Source organism: Meles meles, chromosome 2 (genome assembly GCF_922984935.1).
Source record: "Meles meles chromosome 2, mMelMel3.1 paternal haplotype, whole genome shotgun sequence".
NCBI lineage: Eukaryota > Metazoa > Chordata > Mammalia > Carnivora > Mustelidae > Meles > Meles meles.
Window position 1 is genome coordinate 12630891 of NC_060067.1, and position 23542 is coordinate 12654432.

General features: G+C 37.5%; 1 pseudogene; it reads left to right on the top strand.

Annotated features, from left to right (window-relative positions):
* The first annotated feature begins 22931 nt into the window (after window positions 1-22931).
* On the top strand, window positions 22932-23302 carry LOC123933716 (annotated as a pseudogene).
* Window positions 23303-23542: the final 240 nt, after the last annotated feature.

Below are 23542 nucleotides of genomic sequence, written 5' to 3' on the forward strand. Positions count from 1 at the left end.
CTCTTTGTCACTAAGACTTGTAAATTTTGTTATTGGATGATGGGTTGTGGACCTATCCTTACTGATTTTGAGGGAGTTTCTCTGTGCCTCCTGGATTTTGATGCTGTTCTCTTTGCCATATTAGGGACATTCTCTACAATAATTTGTTCCAATATACCTTCTGCCCCCCTCTCTTTTTCTTCTTCTTCTAGAATCCCAATTATTCTAATGTTGTTTCATCTTATAGTATCACTTATCTCTCGAATTCTCCCCTCATGGTCCAATAGTTTTTGTCTCTCTTTAGCTCAGCTTCTTTATTCTCCATCATCTGGTCTTCTATATCACTAATTCTCTCTTCTGCCTCATTTGTCCTAGCAGTAAGAGTCTCTACTTTTGATTACACCCCATTAATAGCTTTTTAAAATTTCAGCTTGGTTAGTTTTAGTTCTTTTATTTCTCTGGAAAGGTCTTTTATTTCTCCAGACAGGGTTTCTCTAAAATCAACCAAGCTGGGGCGCCTGGGTGGCTCAGTTGTTTAAAGCCTCTGCTTTCAGCTCAGGTCAGGGTCCTGAGGTCCTAGGATTGAGCCCCTCATTGGTTCTCTGCTCAGCATGGAGCCTGCTTCCCCCCTCTCTCTTTGCCTGCCTCTCTGCCAACTTGAGATCTCTGTCAAATAAAAATAATAATAATAATAAGATCTTTGGACATGGAGTCAAGATGGTGGAGAAGTAGCAGGCTGAGACTACATCAGGTAGCAGGAGATCAGCTAGATAGCTTATCAAACCACTGCAAACACCTACAAATCCAACTGGAGATTGAAAAGAAGAAGAAAAGCAATTTTAGAAACAGAAAATCGACTACTTTCTGAAAGGTAGGACCAGCAGAGGAGTGAATCCAAAGCAACAGGAAGATAGACCGCGCGGGGTCTATCTGTCTATAGACAGCTCCCGGCAAGTGGCGGAGCAACAGAGCACTAAATCAGGACTTTTAAAAGCCTGATCCACTGAGGGACATCGCTCCAGAGGCTAAACTGGGGTGAAGCCCAAGCAGGGTCAGCATGGCCCCAGGTCCCGCAAGGTCACAGAAGGATCGGGGCTGTCTTGAGTGTCGCAGAGCTCGCAGGTATTAGACTGGGGAAGGCGGCTACAGAGACAGAGCTGAGGAGTGAGTTCTCAGCTCAGGGTTACCTTAAACCGGTCACAGGGTGGATGAGCTTGGAGTGCAGACAGAGGCCAGGGAGACAGGAGTGATTGGGCTCTTTTCTCTAAGGGTGCACTGAGGAGTGGGGCCCCGAGCACTCAGCTCCTCCGGGCTGGAGACTGGAAGGCTGCCATTTTCATTCCCATCCTCTGGAACTCTATGGAAAGTGTGCAGGGGGAAAAAGCTCCCAAAGTAAACCCGAGCGGATTACGTAGTCCGGCCCGGTAAGGGTGGTGCAATTCTGCCTCGGGCAAAGACACTTGAGAGTCACTACAACAGGGCCCTCCCCCAGAAGATCAACAAGAAATCCAGCCGAGACCAAGTTCACCTACCAAGGAGAGCAGCAGAATTCCAGAGGAGGAGAAAGCAAAGCACGAAACTCATGGCTTTCTCCCCGTGATTCTTTAGTCTTGAAGTTAATTTATTTTTTTTAATTTTATTTTTATTCTTATGCTAAAATTTTTTAACTTTTACCATTTTCTTTTTTAACTTTTTTTAACTAGTTTATCTAATATATATATTTGTTTTCTTTTTCATATTTTTCTTTGTTTTCTTTTTTAAATTTTGTTTTCTGAACTTCTTTTCATCCCCTTTATCCCCCCCCCCCACCTCCATGATTTGGGGTTTCTTCTGATTTGGTTAACGTGCATTTTCCTCGGGTCTTTGCCACCCTTTTAGTATTCTATTTGCTCCTTCATATACTCTTATCTGGAAAAAATGATAAGATGGAAAAACTTAACACAAAAAAAAGATCAAGAGACAGTACCAAAGGCTAGGGACCTAATCAATAGAGACATTGATAATATGTCCGATCTAGAGTCCAGAATGATGATTCTCAAGGTTCTAGCCAGGCTAAAAAAAGGCATGGAAGATATTAGAGAAACCCTATCTGGAGATATAAAAGCCCTTTCTGGAGAAATAAAAGAACTAAAATCTAACCAAGTTGAAACCAAAAAAGCTATTAATGGAGTGCAATCAAAAATGGAGGCTCTTAATGCTAGGATAAATGAGGCATAAGAAAGAATTAGTGATATAGAAGACCAATGACAGAGAATAAAGAAACTGAGCAAAAGAGGGACAAACAGCTACTGGACCATGAGGGGAGAATTCGTGAAATAAGTGACATCATAAGACAAAACAACATTAGAATAATTGGGATTCCAGAAGAAAAAGAAAGAAAGAGGGGAGCAGGAGTTATATTGGAGAGAATTATTAGAGAGAATTTCCCTAATATGGCAAAGGGAACAAGCATCAAAATCCAGGAGGTGCAGAGAACCCTCCTCAAAATCAACAAGAGTAGGTGGACACCCCGTCACTTAATAGTAAAATTTAAAAGTCTTAGTGACAAAGAGAAAATCCTGAAATCATCCCAGGAAAAGAAGTCTGTAACATACAATGGTAAAAATATTAGACTGGCAGCAGACTTATCCACAGAGACCTGGCAGGCCAGAAAGAACTGGCATGATATATTCAGAGCACTAAATGAGAAAAACATGCAGCCAAGAATACTATATCCAGCTAGGCTATCATTGAAAATAGAAGGAGAGAGAAAAAGCTTCCAGGACAAACAAAAACTGAAAGAATTTGCAAACACAAAACCAGCTCTACAGGAAATATTGAAAGGGGTACTCTAAGCAAAGAGACACCCTAAAAGTAGCAGATCAGAAAGGAAAAGAGACAGTATACAGTAACAGTCACCTTACAGGCAATACAATGGCACTAAATTCATATCTCTCAATAGTTCCCCTGAATGTCCATGGGCTAAATGCCCCAATCAAAAGATACAGGGTATCAGAATGGATAAAAAAAACAAAACCCATCAATATGCTGCCTACAAGAAACTCATTTTAGACCCAAAGACACCTCCGATTTAAAGTGAGGGGGTGGAAAACAATTTACCATGCTAAAGGACAACAAAAGAAAGCTGGGGTGGCAGTCCTTATATCAGATCAATTAGATTTTAAGCCAAAGACTATAATAATAGATGAGGAAGGACACTATATCATACTCAAAGGGTCTGTCCAACAAGAAGATCTAACAATTTTAAATATCTATGCCCCTAACATGAAAGCAGCCAACTGTATAAACCAATTAATAATAAAAGCCAAGAAATACATCAACAATAATACAATAATAGTAGGGAACTTTAGCATTCCCCTCACTGAAATGGACAGATCATCCAAGCAAAAGATCAACAAGGAAATAAAGGCCTTAAATGACACACTGGACCAGATGGACATCACAGATATATTCAGAACATTTCATCCCAAAGCAACAGAATACACATTCTTCTCTAGTGCACACGGAACATTCTCCAGAATAGATCACATCCTGGGTCATAAATCAGGTCTCAACAGATATCAAAAGATTGGGATCATTCCCTGGATATTTTCAGACCACAATATTCTGAAGCTAGAACTCAATCACAAGAGGAAATTTGGAAAGAACACAAATACATGGAGACTAAACAGCATCCTTCTAAAGAATGAATGGGTCAACCAGGAAATTAAAGAGGAATTGAAAAAATTCATGGAAACAAATGATAATGAAAACGCAATGGTTTAAAATCTGTGGGACACAGCAAAGGCCATCCTGACAGGAAAATATACAGGGGTAGAAGCCTTTCTCAAGAAACAAGAAAGGTCTCAAATACACAACCTAACCCTACACCTAAAGGAGCTGAAGAAAGAACAACAAAGAAAGCCTAGACCCAGCAGGAGAAGAGAAATAATAAAGATCAGAGCAGAAATTAATGAAATAGAAACCAAAAAAACAATAGAACAAATCAATGGATTGATTGAGCTGATTGATTGATAGGAGCTGGTTCTTTGAAAGAATTAATAAGATTGATAAATCCCTGGAGAGATTTATCAAAAAGAAAAGAGAAAGGACCCAAATAAATAAAATCATGAGTGAAAGGGGAGAGATCACAACTAACACCAAAGAAAAACAAACAATTATAAGAACATACTATGAGCAACTCTACTCCAACAAATTTTACAATCTGGAAGAAATGAATGCATTCTTAGAGACATATAAACTACCACAACTGAACCAGGAAGAAATAGAAAACCTGAACAAGCCCATAACCAGTAAGGAGGTTGAAACAGTCATCAAAAATCTCCAAACAAGCAAAAGCCCAGGGCCAGACAGCTTCCCAGGGAAATTCTACCAAACATTCAAAGAATAATTCATTCCTATTCTCCTGAAACTGTTCCAAAAAAATAGAAGTGGAAGGAAAACTTCCAAACTCATTTCATGAGGCCAGCATCACCATGATCCCCAAACAAGACAAGGATCCCATCAAAAAAGAGAATCACAGATCAATACCTTGATGAACACAGATGCGAAAATCCTCACCAAAATACTAGCCAATAGGATTCAACAGTACATTAAAAGGATTATTCACTACGACCAAGTGGGATTTATTCCAGGGCTGCAAGGTTGGTTCAACATCTGCAAATCAATCAATGTGATACAACACATTAATAAAGGAAGAACAAGAACCATATGATACTTTCAATAGATGCCGAAAAATCATTTGACAAAGTACAGCATCCCTTCCTGATCAAAACTCTTCAAAGTGTAGGGATGGCACATACCTCAATATTATCAAAGCCATCTATGAAAAACCCATTGCAAATATCATTCCCAATGGAGAAAAACTGAAAGCTTTTCCAGTAAGGTCAGAAACACGGCAGGGATGTCCATTATCACCACTGCTATTCAACATAGTACTAGAAGTCCTAGCCTCAACAATCAGACAACAAAAAGAAATTAAAGGCATCCAAATCGGCAAAGAAGTAGTCAAACTATCACTCTTCGCAGATATGATACTACATGTGGAAAACCAAAAAGACTCCACTCCAAAACTGCTAAAACTTGTACAGGAAATCAGTAAAGTGTCAGGATATAAAATCAATGCACAGAAATCAGTTGCATTTCTCTACATCAACAACAAGACAGAAGAAAGAGGAATTAGATTGTCAATCCCATTTATAATTGTGCACCCAAAACTATAAGATACCTAGGAATAAACCTAACAAAAGAGGCTAAGAATCTATACTCAGAAAACTATAAAATACTCATGAAAGAAATAGAGGAAGACACAAAGAAATGGAAAAATGTTCCATGCTCCTGGATTGGAAGAACTAATGTTGTGAAAATGTCTATGCTACCTAAAGCAATCTACACATTTAATGCAATACCTATCAAAATCCCACCCATTGTTTTCAAAGAAATGGAACAAATAATCCTAAAATTTATATGGAACCAGAAAAGACCTCGAATAGCCAAAGGAATGTTGAAAAAGAAAGCCAAAGTTGTTGGCATGACAATTCCGGACTTCAAGCTCTATTACAAAGCTGTCATCATCAAGACAGCAAGGTACAGGCACAGAAAGAGACACATAGATCAATGGAACAGAATAGAGAGCCCAGAAATAGACCCTCAACTCTATGGTCAACTAATTTTTGACAAAGCAGGAAAGAATGTCCAATGGAAAAAAGACAGCCTCTTCAATAAATGGTGTTGGGAAAATTGGATGGCCACATGCAGAAAAATAAAATTGGACCATTTACTTACACAACACATGAAAATAGACTCAAAATGGATGAAGGACCTCAATGTGAGAAAGGAATCCATCAAAATCCTAGAGGAGAACACAGGCAGCAACCTCTTCGACTTCAGCTGCAGCAACGTCTTCATAGTAATATCGCCAAAGGCAAGGGAAGCAAAGGCAAAAATGAACTACTGGTACTTCATCAAGATCAAAAGCTTTTGCACAGCAAAGGAAACAGTTAAAAAAAAAAACAAAAGACAACTGACAGAATGGGAGAAGATATTTGCAAACAACATATCAGATAAAGGACTAGTGTCCAAAATCTATAAAGACCTTAGCAAACTCAACACTCAAAGAACAAAGAATCTAATCAAGAAATGGGAAGAAGACATAAACAGACATTTCTTCAAAGACATCCAGATGACCAACAGACACATGAAAAAGTGCTCCACATCACTTGGCATCAGGAAAATACAAATCAAAACCACAATGAGATATCACCTCACACCAGTCAGAATGGCTAAAATTAACAAGTCAGGAAATGACAGATGATGGCGAGGATGTGGAGAAAAGGGAACCCTCCTACACTGTGGGTGGGAATGCAAGCTGGTGCAACCAATCTGGAGAACAGCATGGAGATTCCTCAAAATGCTGAAAATAGAACTACCCTATAACCCAGCAATTGCACTACTGGGTATTTACCCTAAAGATACAAACATAGTGATCCAAAGGGGCACGTGCACCCGAATGTTTATAGCAGCAATGTCTACAATAGCCAAACTATGGAAAGAACCTAGATGTCCATCAACAGATGAATGGATAAAGAAGATGTGGAATACACATCTTCATATCCAATATACACAATGGAATACTATGCAGCCATCAAAAGAAACGAACTCTTGCCATTTGCGATGACGTGGATAGAACTAGAGGGTATCATGCTTAGTGAAATAAGTCAATCGGAGAAAGACAACTATCATATGATCTCCCTGAAATGAGGAAGTGCAGATGCAACATGGGGGGTTAGGGGGATAGGAGAAGAATAAATGAAACAAGATGGGACCAGGAGGGAGACAAACCATAAGTGACTCTTAATCTCACAAAACAAACTGAGGGTTGCTGGGGGAGGGGGTTCGGGACAGTGGGTGTGGTTATGGACACTGGGGAGGGTATGTGCTATGGTGAGTGCTGTGAAGTGTGTAAACCTGGCGATTCACAGACCTGTACCCCTGGGGATAAAAATACACTATTTGTTTGTAAAAAAAAATAATAATAAATTTAAAAATTTAAATAAAGGAAAAAAATAAGATCTTAAAAAATAATAATAAAATTAATTAATTAATTAATTAATTAAAATCCTCCATGCCTTTTTCGAGCCCAGCTAGCCCTTTGAGAATTGCCATTCTGAACTCTAGATCCGACATATTACCAATGTCCATATTGATTCGGTCCCTAGTCTTTGGTTCTGCCTCTTTTTTTTTTTTCATTTTTTGTGTGGTGAGTTTTTCCTCCTTGTCATTTTATCCTGATAAAAATATATGAAAAAGAGAAAAAAATAGTAAAAGAGTGGCAAAGACCTCAGAGAAATGTATGCTGACCATATCAGAAGAGACCCCATATTGAGGGGAGTAGAAAGGGGGTAAAAAGAAGTTTTAAGAAATTTTTTAAAACAATTAGGAAAGAAATATATATATATATTTTCCAAATATATATATAATATATATATATATATATATATATATATAATATATATATTAAACTGGTCAATAGAACAGAGCCAGCCACTTGATTTTTGGTATATTTTGTCCTCTTAGGAAAAACTACCTTCCAAAATTGTAAAGAAAGGAAAACTTATATATACACACAAATACGGGTAAATATGATGAAGGGATAGAATATGACTGTAAAGATGAAAATTTTTAAAAAATTCAAAAAAAGGAATTGATAAGATAAGTTGGTTAGGAAAAGAAAGTGGAGAGAATTTTCTCAGGTTGGAGACTAGAACAAAGCCCTATGCTAGATTTAGCATATATTTTGATCTATTAGAAGAAGTTGTATCCCAAAAATTTTTAGAAGAAATACCCTATATGTATAGCAAAAATAAAGTTAGATACAATGAAAGATAAAATATGACTATAATAGTGAAGGTTTAAAAAGGTTTCTTTTTTTTTTTTAGAAAGGTATTGTTAAGATAAACTAGTTAAAAACATGGAACGAGGAAAAGTTAAAAAAATTAGAATAAGAAAATAAAATTTAAAAAAAATTAACTTTGCAAGATTAAAGAATCATGGAGAGAAAGCCATGAATTCCATGCTTTGATTTCACTCATCTGGAATTCTGCTGTTCTTAATCAGTGAGCTTGGTCTTGGCTGGATGTCCTAGTTGATCTTCTGGGGGGAGGGGCCTGTTGTAATGATTCTCAAATGTCTTTATCCGAGGCGGAACTGCACCACTCTTGCCAGGGGCTGGGCAAAGTAATCTGCTTAGCACTCTCGGGAACTTTTGTTTCTGAACACTTTCTGTAGATCTCTGGAAGATGTGAATGAAAATGACAGTCTGCCAATCTCCAGCCCAGAGGAACCAAGAGCTCAGAGCCCCACCCCTCAGTGCACCCTCAGAGAAAAGTGCTCAATCACTCCCATTTCCCTGTTCTCTGGCCACGCTCGGGGCTCACCTGGCCTGTGACCAGACATTTCTGTCTCTGGCACACAGTCCCATTTGGAGTCCCCAAACCAGCAGATTCCTGCCACTCTGCTCTTCTGGCACCTCTCCCCAGATCTGCCACTTGTGGGGTCCCTGCTCAAAGAGTAGTGACTGGATTGTGCCACAGATCACAGTTTAAGGTAATCCCGAGATGAGAGCTCTCTCCTCAGCTCCATCTCTGTAGCCGCCTTCCCTGCTCTAATACCATGAGCTCTGCTACACTCAGACAACCCTGATCCTTCTGTGACCCCACAGAACCTGAGACCACACTGTCCCTGTGAGGGATCCTCCCCTACTTAGCCTCTGGAGCGATGTCCCTCAGTGGAGCAGAGTTTTAAAAGTTTGAATATTGTGTTCCATTGCTTTCCAGAAGCCGGTCCCTCCCCCAGTGGTCTATCTTCCCGTTGCTTCGGATTCACTTCTCCGCATGTCTTACCTTTCAGAAAGTGGTCGATTCTCTGTTTCGAGAATTGCTGCTCTTCTTCTCTTCAATCTCCTGGTCGGTTTGTAGGTGTATGGAATGTTTTGATAACTATCTAACTGAAAACTCCTGCGACCCAATGGCCTCTCAGTCTGCAGCTACTCTGCCATCTTGATTCTTTCTCCAAACCACAAGCATTCTAAACACCTTTGCCTAATTATTTCAAGCTTCTTTCAGAAAATTACCTGGTATATTCACATTATAATATTCCTGTTTCCTCTTCATTTTGCTTGCTTTTTTCCCTTCAGGAAGACCCACTATTTTATCTGAGTTATTGAGAAAAGCTGAAATAAAACTCATTCAAGTCTACTGGGAACCTGAATTTCCTCACCCACTCCTACCACATTTTCAATTTATTGGAGGACTCACCCACAAACCTGGCAATCCCTTGCCTACAGTAACCGATTTCTGTATGTTTTTCTTTACTTTTCATTTTCAGTAGAAATGATTCTGCATTCTTTTTTTGGAACGTCTGATTACAGTGAGAAAGATATGGGAAGCTGATTTATACTAACTAAAAATGTAAATATTTCTAATATCATTACAATAATGTGAATTTCATTATCATTGCAAAGTAACATATTATATAACTGGAGACTTTGGGAATAGGGTCAGTAAAGGCCTTCATTATTCAACACACAAGAAAGTATCATTCATTCATTCAAAGAATATTCTGGAAGTGATTAGTTCAGAGGTAAGCCCTGGATATTCAGAGAACAGTGTAGACACAATTTCTACCCACACACACCTGACATTCTACTTGGAAAGACAGAATATAAGCAAGTGATAAAAATTATGTGAATTATTACATTAATTAATTCCTTATTACAATAAGGAAAGACCACAATACTAAAGAACATTCAGCAGGAATCATAGAAAGTATCTAATATCATTGATACGTGAAACCTGAAGAGGAAGGGATGAGGAGAAAGGAAGACTATGCAAATCAGGTAGAGTAATAATGACAGTTCCTGAGAAGTCTGTTTTGTCTAGTAGAAAGAGGCTGAATAAAGAGGCTGATGATGCTGGATGAGTATGTTACAAACAAATAATTATAAAGCTTCTGAAGCATCTACTAAGGGAGCTACTGAAAAGGAGAAAATGTAATGTGAAAAGGGAGAGAGACGATCAGATTTCCTTTTGCAAAAAGCACTCAAGATGCCATCACTGGATTGGATTGTAGAGGGGCAAGAATGAAAAAGAGGACCATTTAGGAGGTTGTTGCAAGAGTTCAGGCAACATGATGGAAAAAACAGATGTTAAGAATAAGGCTATGCCTACCCTTTACATTATCTTACATTATATTATCTTACATTATATTACATTTTCTTTTCAGTGAAAAAATTATTTAATATCTACAAAATCCTTAAAATGTCTCTGTCTCATAGTCAGTATGAGTACAGTATGAGTCAGTATGAATACTACAAAAGTAGTATTAACTACTGTCATGATTTTGTTACTATTATGAGTATTATTAAAAATCTAAAATGTGTCTGCCTAATTTGATATGATTCCTCATGGAGTAAGAAATAGTTTCCAAAGATAAAGACTGTATTTTCTAGCAAATTTTTAGATATTCTGTGCCATACTGAAGAGTAAATGCATAGTCTGACAATCAGACAAGGAATCTGAAATGCTCACATTTTTTTGGTAAGAGTTAAGGCTCTTCACGAGTATTCTAGCTTAAGGGGAAGACAATTCCTCAACAATATTTTGTGTCCCCCAACAATATTGACAGCCAAACCCAAAATTATTTGCCTTCCTTACAGCATTTAAGTAATTCCTCATTTGTGATCCCAGAGTTTGACACTTAGAGCATAAAATGGATGTGCTTAATGGAGCAAGGGTTCTCTGCCATATTCCAAGCCTGTATGAAATTTCAGTAAAGATCCCATAGGGAACATAAGTTCTTGACACCATAATGTCAAAATGATCAAGGAAAAAATGGGCACTGCATGTATGATAAGGACCATAAATTCTGCACCCTTACTAAATTTCTACCATTTCTATCTGAAAACTACCAATAATTTAAAATTACAAAGTAACACTATTAGTATATAGGATGATTTTTCTTATAAGAAAAAGAATATATGTTTTAAATTCTTTGTATATCTTTAAGACATTGGCAACAAGCATCCTTTACTGAGCTACTAAACGATCTATTCAGAGATCCTTTTTGTCAACCTTTGATTAGCAGCAACATAAACCTGAGGTCTTATTCAGGGGTTAATGCAATTTCTCTTGATTAAAAATTATTCAGGCAACCTATGGAAACTTTCACAAAGGTAAAGCCTGAGGTAAGATTAGTGAAAGTTCTATTCAATCTAAACCTATTCTTGAGAGATGTCCCCCTTCATACTAAGAGACAGTGACAGTGTCAATAGGAGTGGAACAAGAGGAGGAGGAAGAGGACAAGGAGAAGGATGATAAGATGTACAATCATAGGGGCACCTGGGTGGCTCAGTGGGTTAAGCCCTCTGCCTTAGGCTCAGGTCATGGTCCCAGGGTCCTGGGATCAAGCCCCGAATCGGGCTCTCTGCTCAGCGGGAAGCCTGCTTCCTCCTCTCTCTCTCTCTCTCTCTGCCTGCCTCTCCAACTACTTGAGATTTCTGTCTGTCAAATAGATAAAATTAAAAAAAAATTCAGTAAAGTGTCAGGATATAAAATCAATGCACAGAAATCAGTTGCATTTCTGTACACCAACAACAAGACAGAAGAAAGAGAAATTAAGGAGTCAATCCCATTTACAATTGTACCCAAAACTATAAGATACCTAGGAATAAACCTAACCAAAGAGGCTAAGAATCTATACACAGAAATTATAAAGTACTCATGAAAGAAATCGAGGAAGACACAAAGAAATGGAAAAATGTTCCATGCTCCTGGATTGGAAGAATAAATATTGTGAAAATGTCCATGCTACCTAAAGCAATCTACACATTTAATGCAATCCCTATCAAAATACCATCCATTTTTTTCAAAGAAATGGAACAAATAATCCTAAAATTTATATGGAACCAGAAATTTTTTAAAAAGATGTATAAATCATAATAATTAGTAATAGTAGCTGCTGTTATGACGTTGCAAAACAAGACTTGAATCCAAGTCAGTGATTATCAGGACTGTCCATATTCTTTATTATATAAAATAAAGAGTTCTTACAAACTACCTGCTTTCCATCAATTATGAGGATCCCAGAATACTTCTGTATTATCCTTTTAAGAAATAAGGCATCTGGCAAATTGCAACAAGATTCTTTAAAAATGTTTATACATTTTCAGAGTGCCTGGGTGGCTCAGTCAGTTAAGCACCACCTCTTGATTTTGGATCAGTTCATGACCTCAGGGTTGTGAGATGGAGCCCCACACTGGGCTCCATGCTGAGAGTGGAGCCTGCTTGAGATTCTCTTTCTCCCTATCCCTCCGCTCCTCCCCCTCACTTCCATACACACACACACACTGTTTCTTTCTAAAAAAAATTTATAAACTTTTACTTCATAATATACATATATAAAACTATACAGAGAAAAATAAAATGTGCAAAAAATCGCATGTGTTTTTCATATCAAGGATATACCTGGATGGAGACCAGAGGTGAATCTTACTTCTCTTTTTATTCTTTTTCATACTTTTCCAAATATTCTTTCAATAAGCCTGTGTTATTTTTATGAGGATATCATAGAATGAGAACAACTAGTCCAAGTCAGTGAAGAACCTAAAGAAAGATTATAGGGGACATCTTCTACAGCATGGTTGAAGAAGGCTATCAGGAGAGAACTAATGAGATAAAACATTGAACATAGGTAACTATAAATGTTGCTATAGGTTGCTGACCCCCAGAGATTATTAGGATGCCCATTGTTAGTCATAGGAGAGTACAGTGACTTTCATGTGAAACTTATATCATAAGGATGGAATTATACTTTTAAGTTTATTTATTTATTTATTTAACAGAGAGAGTGGGGGGGCAGGGATGGAGAGGCAGAGGGAGAGAGAATCCCAAGCAGATTTCCCCCTGACGGCAGAAGCCGAGACTTTAGGGCCCTGAAATCATGATCTGAGCCAAAATCAAGACTCGGACCCTTAACTGACTGAGCCAGCCAGGTCACCAGGGTGGAATTAAACTTTTGAATAATTCTCTGGGCAATGTATGGTATGAAAGGTTAAAGTCTAAAAACTTTTTATTTTCTTTATTCTATATATTTAGGAGGAAAAAAGCCTTTAAGAGAAGCTAGAAAACAATGAATAGAATGAGAAAGTATACTCTTCATACTGGAAGGATTAATCATTATTTTCTAGAGAGAAAATAACAAATAATGAATTTAAAAGAGAAAGTCCAAAAGAAAAAGAATAAAACAAAAAGTGTAGTTTTGACAAGATATCCAGGAAAATTTTGCTCCTCTGTATTTCTTTCCTTTTCTTTTCTTTCTTCCTTCCTTCCTTTCTCTCATTCATTCTTTTTTCATTCTTTTTCTCTTTTTTTTTTTTTTGGTAGAAGAGTACATTGAGCAATGAGGAATTATTTTAGTATAGAAAGTAATAAATATTCTTAAATTGGTAAGAATCTGGGACTACAAGTCAGAATAATTACAAAACAATTCCAGTTGAACATGGCTTTACCAAGAGTTTTATATAGTCTGAACTGAGCTGCTCAGGAGGGTGAGCACAGCTCTGATGGAGAGAACCCTGCTGTAGATTTCCCAGTGCAGTGCAAACGCTCCCTGGGGCTCCCACTGTGGTGATAACCAGGGCCCCAGTCCTCACTGCCAGTTACACAAAGCACATTCTAATGAGACATCAATTTTATAAGTAGGATTTCAGGGCAAAAGGTGTTATACATAAAGAAGACAAAAATATTATCATTGAAATAAGTTACTATGTAAGAATATTTCTGAATTATAAATAGGAATCATAGAGCTATTATATCGAAATTGTAAAAGCAATACTGGACTCATGAATGACAGCATGTCTTAACCACCCATCTTATGAAGTTGAGAGAAAAATGATATAGTCATCTCAATCACAATATGATTTTTTTAATGCTCATAGTCAAAGAAGTAAAGCACTAATGACTAAACAAAAACAATTCTCTAGAAAACCTACCTGAAATAAACACAAGTGGTTTAATAGAACTACAACAATAAAAAATTAAAGGTGAGTTTATATCCTGCTGTATGGCCACCTTACAAGAATCTATGTTAGTCATTAGACATTATAAAACAAAGAATCCACATACAATATACTTAGGAGCATTTCCTCCTGATACTGTATACTGGCTCTCTTTTGTTTGTTATTTATACATACAAACACACACTTCCACACAGAAACACATACACATTTGCACAAATATACATAATAAAGGAAATGAGTCTCATATAATTATACACTCCCAAAGGAAATAAGAGATTAGGTCTGTGATAAATATCCACCAATGAAAAGGGAATGCAGACTCCTCAAAAAATTAAAAATAGAATGACCATTTGGTCTACTAATAACACTTATGGGTATATATCCTAACAGAATCAAAATAGGGCACCCGTCTTCATAACATCACTATTTAAAAGAGCCAAAAGGTAGAAGCAACCCAAGTGTCCACTGATGAATGAATCAGTAAATGAAATGCTGTATATGCACACAGTGAAATAATGCCCAAACTTAGAAGAAAATTTTAACATGCGCTACAACAGGAATGAACCTTAGGACATCATTACGCTAAGTGAAATGGGCCGATCACAAAAAGACAAATACTGTATGATACCAGTTCTATGAGGAATCTAGACTAGTCAGATTCGTAGAAACAGAAAGTAGAATGATGGTTGCCAGGGAATAGTAAGGAGAGAAATGGGTCATTATGGTATAATGGGCATAAAGTTCCAGTTTTACCAGATGAAAAAGTTCTGGAGACTGGATGCACAACAAAGTGAATATATATATATATATATATATATATATATATATATATATATATATTTTTTTTTTTTTAAGATTTTTTTTTTAATTTGACAGAGAGAGAGGGATCACAAGTAGGCAGAAGGGCAGACAGAGAGAGAGGGGAAAGCAGACTTTCCACTGAGCAGAGAGCCCGATGTGGGGCCTGATCCCAGGACCCTGAGATCTTGACCTGAGCCGAAGGCAGAGACTTAACCCACTGAGCCACCCAGGCGCCCCAATATATATATTTTAAAGATTTTATTTATTTATTTGACAGACAGAGTTCACAAGTAGGCAGAGAGGCAGGCATAGGGAGAGGGGGAAGCAGGATCCCTGCTGAGCAGAGAGCCCGATGTGGGGCTCGATCCCAGGACCCTGGGATCATGACCTGAGCCGAAGGCAGAGGCTTTAACCCACTGAGCCACCCAGGTGCCCCCAAAGTGAATATATTTAACACTACTGAACTATATACTTAGGAATGGTTAAGATGGTAAGTTTTATGTTATATATATTTTACCACAGTAAAAAATACACCACTACTCTAACAATGTCCGATAATACATTATTTAGTTGTTCATAGCTGTCTTTTCTTTCAAGAGTGGTTTCCATGCTATTGCTCTTTTGTGATGGAACACACCTTTCCCCACAGGAAATGGAAGAGTTTGTCCAGAGCTCTGGAGAAAATGGTATTGTGGTTTTACTCTGGGGTGGATGGTCAATAACATGGCAGAAGAAAGAGCCAATGTGATTGCATCAGCCCTTGCCCAGACTCCACAAGAGGTAAAGTATCTTAATAGTGGACAACTACTTAATGTGTCTGTTAACTCTGTAAAGAGTCTGATTACACAAATTTCTTGCATGAAAGTGAAAAGTAAACTATTAGGATAGCTTCAAATTACCTCAGATATCAGTTTGAAAACCAAAATAGACAAAGAGGGGACCAAAGTAGTACAGAGGGAGTTTTGACAGACAATAACTTTGGCTTTTTTATTACAATTAATATTGTGATCAAAAGAAATAATATCTAAGAAGTACAGTGTGAAGTTCTGGTATTATAATGGTGTATGGGTTGGTACAGAAATCACCAAATTTTGTTGTCATTCATTCCTTTTCCTTACAGAATTTCGGAAAGCTCTTATACATCACTGATGTTCTCAGAAAGAAGTTAATTTTAACGTAGTGTTAAATAGGAAATCATAAAAGTCTGAAAGGCATAGTGCACTTTAGGCTTCCCACATAATCCAGACCTCTCTTATCTCCCATGAATTTTGGAATGGACCTATGCAGTGTGTTTTCTGAGGTGCTCTTCAAAGAAAGGATAGCCCAGCACTCATCAAATTATGTCTAAGTATTCATCCAACTGCAATGATTTAGAAAAAAGAAAAACGAGCCTTGTGGACTGGGTCCTGCTAATGTCTGAAGAGGTAGGCCTTGTCCTTCAGAAAACCCTGTGCTTTCATCCATCAGAATAAAGACTCTGCTCCTAATCCACCAGAATATTAACTCCTCCTGACTGAAGAAGGAAAAGGGCATATAAAAAGGAATCAACCAGAAGCAAGACTACCATGGGAAAGTTTAAGATGCCCCTTCTCTGTAAAATATAATTGTAAATTCTTTCTAAGACACGGAATATACTTGGAGTCTCCACATATTTGTGAACTACTTCTTAGTTTTCTCACTGGGATAGCTTTCTTCTTATCACCTTCCCTAATTCACTGAGAACCTGAAATTACATTAATACTCACATAGCAAATAGATTTATAAATTAAAACCCAACTGATGATGATAGCTGGGAATTCCAAAATCTATAACCTAATTTTGGCACTGCACTTGGAAATGGATTGGCTATAGGAAACCATATGAATCAATGCTATCAAAGCACTGTAGCACAGCCTTGAAACATTAGCAGTCAAATAGAAGCATCACCAGAGAATTTGATATTTTCCACAGCTACACTGTTATTTATAAAGTGAAATAGGCTCTTCTTTTCTACATTTAAAGAATCTGCAAACTTAGCTATTTTGATGACACTGGATCTTTTTTAAAAATTATGTCCTGAAATTTTTCTTGGAAGTGATTATTAATAAATAGTAACCAAAAAACGCTAGACATACGTATGAAGCAGAAGTTTATTAATACTAAGTTGTTAAATACCAGAATTATTTCATTCTTACAAATTAACTGCATTGATTTTATAAGCCAAAAGATGTAAAACTCTAATAAAATAACTTATGCAACAAGTATATATATGTAAACTACTTCTCCCCTAAATCAAAAAGAATTAAATAGGCTAATATTAAATCTGGAAAATGAGAACTAGTATAATAAGTAGTTAAAAAAAAACAGACACATCATTAGTAATTTGCTACCTTTTTTGACTAGAATTATAATGATTACCTTAAAATGTTTTGTATGCTTTCAGTGTCATCTCTTGTCGTTATCTGTCACGTCAGGGGTTTTACTAGATGTCTCTTCATCTATTTAGAGTCTAACATGCTATAACTTCGAGGTTTGACTCATGAAATAAGGTATTTTATTTACCCTTGTAAGTTCTATGGAGAATTAGTGGTAAGGAACCAGCCACCTTAGGGCCGAATACTCACTGTATAAGTAGATCCCCCAGAATGACCTTCAGAGTAAGACTCTGGAAAACAAAATGCTAAAATGATTAGCAGCCAACCAGAAAATAATAGTTCCTCAGGGAAGAAATATATTGAACATTTTCTTCTTATTGAAAGCCTCAAAAAAAAAATTAACTTTCCTATATATATTTCTCAGTCCTAGAGGGAAAGGATAAGATACCACAGTCACATTCCTAATGTCCACAACAAAGTATCTTTACTTTCTGTGTAGTTACTTCTTACAGAGCAATTTTCAACACCTTTCTGGATTATCATTCTGTCTCCTAATTCTCTCCTTAGAGCAATTACTACCCCCATTGTGGGAGCATATCAGAGGGCACTGAAAACTAACATCTTCTCTTTTATAACTTCTCTTTTATAATTCCCTATTTTCTATTTTAATAAAACGTTCACAGTCTTTCATAAAGTGGTAACATATTTCATGATAAAGAACAGCCTTTCCGGGGCGCCTGGGTGGCTCAGTGGATTAAGCCGCTGCCTTCAGCTCAGGTCATGATCTCAGGGTCCTGGGATCGAGCCCCGCGTCGGGCTCTCTGCTCCGCAGAGAGTCTGCTTCCTCCTCTCTCTGCCTACCTCTCTGCCTACTTGTGATCTCTCTCTCTGTCAAATAAATAAAATTAAAAAAAAAAAAAGAACAGCCTTTCCTTCTTTGATTCCTATGTCACCAGCATCATATTTCCTGCTGCCTTGACACAGTATTTGTCAAACTCAATAGCTTCACTATTTCATTAAGGGAATATATTCTAACATGCCCCCAGTTCAATACACACTCTTTTACATTCATTTTTCAAGTCACAAGAAATGCACCTGTCTTCTGTAAAGCCTTCACTTACCTTTCCAGCTGACAGTGCCTCTTCCTTTGAATTCTGAATGACACTCTAATGCAGTTTGAATTGTACAAACTTGTTGTATAAATACACTGCCTCTTTCAAAACCTTATATCACCTTACTCTCTTATCATTTCTAAGATTATAACCAACCATTTGCTAAAATTCACTCAATCTCAAGTAATCCAAAACCAAAGACTTCGTAACTCATGGTGGAACCAAAGGCATCTATGAGGCAATCTTTCATGGGATCCCATGGTGGGCATTCCTTTGCTTGCAGATCAACCTGATAACATTGCCCACATGAAGCCAAGGGAGTAGCTGCCAAACGGGACTTCCACACAATGTCCAATACAGATTTGCTCAATGCAAGGACAGTCATTAATGACCCCTCATGAGTATTACAATTTTTTTTAATAGCTTGAATTATTGATAGGTTCTTCTGTCAACAGGGACTATATGAGTTTCATCCCATTCTTGAGACTAATTTTGAAATTAGCAACATGAATGAGCTGATCTTAAATCGACTTTTATTTTTAACCGTCCATTTCAAAGTTGCATTTTAACCTCATTGATTTAATAGACAACTAGTGCAACAAATTTCTACCCCCAAAATATAAAATAATATACATAAATTTAAAAAGGACACTTCTTTAAAAATAGGATAGAGCCCATAGAAGGAGAGAATGATGAATTAGTAGAAATATCATAGATTACATCAACTCAGTATCTAGAATTTCTGAAATTAAAAATCTCTTTTTGCTCAAAGGTTGATTATATTATCATGATTTGAATAGATATTGTAATAAAGTATAATTCACCTGTTTAAAGTACAAAATTCAAATATATATAGCATGCTTACAAAGCTATGAAACCATCCCCACAACATAAATTTAGAACAGTTTCATCATCCTAAAAAGAAACCTCATATGTCCTAGAGGTCATTTTGTATTCTCCCTCCCCAAGCAACCATTAATCAAATTTCTGTCCCTATAGATTAGCTTTTCTGGACATTTATGTAAAAGGAATCAGCCATCCATGCTCTTTTGTAGCTAACTTCTTTTATGTAGCACATGGATTTTTTTAAATGTTTTAAATTTATTATTAAAGTATAATTGACATGAAATGCACATTAGTTTCTGTTACTGATTTTTAAAATTGAGGTATCTTCTCATGATTGGATTGTAAGTATTCTTTATATACTGTGGATACAAATATCCTATCAGAGAATTGATATATTTTCTCCCTTTCTGGGAGGTTGATTTTTCACTCTCTAACTGGTGTCCTCTCAAGCAGAAAACTTTTAGTTTTGATAAAATAACATGTTGGTAATTAAGTTTTTCAGTACTCCAAAGGAAAATATTATGTTGTGGCACTTGTAGTGCCTAACATGGCAACCATCAACTCAGCATTTGTTGATACTATCACCATTATTATTTTAGGAGAATATCACCTAAAGAATACATTAAAAATGAACAAAATAGCCCAGAAATGGACCCTGAACTCTATGGTCAACTAATCTTTGACAAAGCAGGAAATAATGCCCAATGGAAAAAAGACAGTCTCTTCAACAAATGGAGTTGGGAAAATGGCATCAGGGAAGTACAAATGAAAATCACAAGGAGATACTGCCTCACACCAGTCAGAAGGACTAATATTAAAGTTAGGAAACAACAGATGATGGCAAGGATGGAGAGAAAGGGGAGCCCTCCTTCACTGTTGGTAAAAATGCAAGCTGGTACAGCCACCCTAGAAAATAGTCTGCAGGATCCTCAAAAATAAATAAATAAATAAATAAATAAATAAATAAATAAATAAAGGTACTGTATGACCCAGAAATTGCACTATTGGGTATTTACCCCAAATATAAAAAGCAGTGACCCAAAGGGGCATGTGCACCACAATGTTTATTAAAGCAATGTCCACAATAGCCAAACTATGGAAAGAGCCCCTATGTCCATCGACAGACGAACAGATAAAGAAGCTTTGGTATAGATATACTGTGGAATATTATGTAGCCATCAAAAATGATATCGTACCATTTGCAACAACATGGATGGAACTAGAGGATATTATGCTAAGTGAAATAAGTCAGTCAGAGAAAGACAATTACCATATGATCTCACTGGTATGGTAGAATTTGAGAAACAAGGCAGAGGATCTTAGGGAAAGAGAGCAAAAAATGAAACAAGAAGAAACCAGAGGGGGAGACAAATCAGAAGAGACTCATTCTCCCTCTCAAGAAACCAGAGAGGGAGACAAATCAGAAGAGACTCAATCTCAGGAAAAAACAGGGTTGTTGGAGTGAGGGTGAGGGATAGGGTGCTGAGTGATGGACATTGGGGAGGGCATGTGTTGTGGTGGGTGTTGTGTGAGACTGATGAATCAGACATGTACTTCTGAAACAAATGCTACATTATATATTAGTAATATTAATAAATATTCACCTGGCTACTTTCACTCTCATGTTTGCCTTTGATAATGGATGTAAAGTTTTATTAACTCACTAGTCCCTCAGGACACAGCAGAGGCAACAGACAGATAAGCCCATCTCCCAGTTTTTCCCTGAAAAAGCCCTATTTGCATACCTTAAAAGCTGTTGCATGAGGAATAACCTTCAAATTCAACACACATCTAGCAACAGAATGAAATCCTCCCTGGAGTTCAGAGGGTGCTATCCTCATGCTCACACTTTCATCCATTCCAGGTCACCACTGTCTCACCAGAATGATCTTGTACCCATGTCTGGCAGGCTGACTTTTGGGGCAGGTGCACGGGAGTCATAAAACTTGATCAGCTGGCTCAAATTTAACAAATACATCACATGTTAGGCCACAAAAATGTCTAAATAAATTTTAAAGAATTGAAATCATATCATGCAAATTCCCTGCTTTGGTGCACAGATGTGTCAGAAGTGGTGTATTGTGAAGTAATAAGAAATACATATACTGGTCTCCACTCCCAGTTTCTGACAGAGAGTTCCTAAAATCCTTATAAATTTCTTAGTGAAAAGTGCACTAGGAGCATCTTTGTTCTAATATTTTGTCTTTGACCCCAGTCCCTGACACAGGGCTCCTAAGACCTTATAAATTCCTAAGTGATAAGAGCACTCTTTTATTCAAATGAGATAATTCTAGGTGGGCTCCTAGATGGAGGAGGGGGTAAACCAGGAAAACCACAGCATTATTGGAGCTTGGGATTTTTCAACCTCACCTCCCACTTCTTTAGAGGGGAGAGATGCTAGAACTGGAGCTAATATTGATCATGCTTCTGTGAGAAAGCCTTCATAAAAATCCTAAATATACAGGGTTCAGAAAGCTTTCAGATTGGAGAACATATCCATTTATTTGGGGGTGGTGTACCTTAAATTCACCAACATAGAGCCTGCTATGCTCCAAAACCAACTAGACCTTGTCTTATTGATCTCTTCATTTGCTGTCCATATCCTTTAATAAACTGATAAATGTAATTTAGTGTTTCCCTAAATTTTGTGAGCTGTTCCAGCAAGTAATCAAAACCAAGGGGGAGGATGTCATGAAAACTTCCAATTTGTGTCCAAGTTGAACAGAAGCTATAGGTAACCAGAGGATGTACTACCTATAATTAGCATCTGAAGTGGCACCTTATGAGACAAGAGCCCTTAACCTGTGAGACGTGTTGTTGTCTCTGCCACTTCCCGAGTGTGCACAGGAGAAGAATGAGGCACAAACACATCAGCTGCAAGAGAAAAGGAACAGGGAGTGACAGTAGAGAAGACTGTCGCCCTGAACAACTTCTCAGTCTCATATTTATTAGAAAGTAGGAAACAACTAACAATGAAGCCAGAGTAGATTACACGTTGATCATGAGTCTTGTAGATAAGTAACAAGAAAGGCTAAATATGTCTGGTCACATAGTACACGACCTACAGAGAGTAAGCCCAAACAAAAGATTGTCTGACTAACTGCAGGCACCCTCTGGGAAGGGGGGATAACAAAAATGAAGCAGGTGGCATTCTGCCCTGAGTGAGCTGGTCTTCTACAGCCACTTGGCTTCAAAGACCTTATATCGTCCTCTCCCCAGTGGCCTATTGTCAGCACATGTTTTTCTTAAGTCTATATCTAAACATGCTTAGTGGCTAGTATCATTTCTGATATGTTGTATTTTAAGCAGTACATTCTTCTGAGGGATGCTTACAGTCTCCAGGTAGCTAGTGTCAGAACTGAACTAAATTCAAGAACACCCAGGTGATGTCACAGAAAGGAAAAATTAAGACTGTCTCCATCTGCAGGTGACATAATATTATATATAAAAAACTGTAAAGACCCCACCAAAAAACAAAAACAAAAACCAATTACAAGGGCTGTGTCTTGACCGTGAGCCCTTATGGGGACATACCAGCATCCCCACAGGGAGGAGGTGGCCAAGGCTACAACTTGAGGGAGAACCTGTGTCTGTTACAGCCAGTGTGAGATGAGGAGAAAATTCTTCCCTGCTGCTCAGATAATCAAGAATTTTGGCTAGACCTTTGAGTACGCACCAAGAGAGTGAGCAGCCAGACAAAAAGCACAGGCTAAGGCACTGAAATGGATTAATAAGGAACTTAGTCCAGCACAACATTCTGCAGGTCTGGTTGAAGACTGCATGTTTCATTGGTAAGCAACAATTGTGGGACCTAATGACAGCTCCTATCAAGGCAGTACATTCTTTTTAACAATTAATTTTCCTGCTGATTACCCCTTCATATCACCTAAGGTTGTATTTATAACAAGAACTTATCATCCAAATATTAATAGTAATGGCAGCATTTGTCTTGATATTATAAGGTCACAATGGTCTCCTGCTGTTACTATTTCTAAAGTTCTTTTATCCATTTGTTCATTGTTGTGTGATCCAAACCCCGATGACCCCTAGTACCAGAGATTGCATGGATCCATAAAACAGACAGAGAGAAGAACAACAGAATATCTTGGGAATGGATTCAGAACTATGCCATGTGATGCTACCTTAAAGTCAGAATAACCCGCATTAGAGCTGGAACAAACTTTAAATTACTGTTCCTTTTTTGTTTCTTTGTTTCATTTTCTTACCCAGCTGCTCCCCTATCAGACCTCATCTGTTTTAATTTTATTTTTTGTTTGCCTCCCTCCACCCATTCGCATGCTCATCTGAGAAGAGTTAAGTTCTTCCAGCTTGGGACAGTAACTGCTTTTAGAAACTGGAAAGTAGTTACAAGAGAA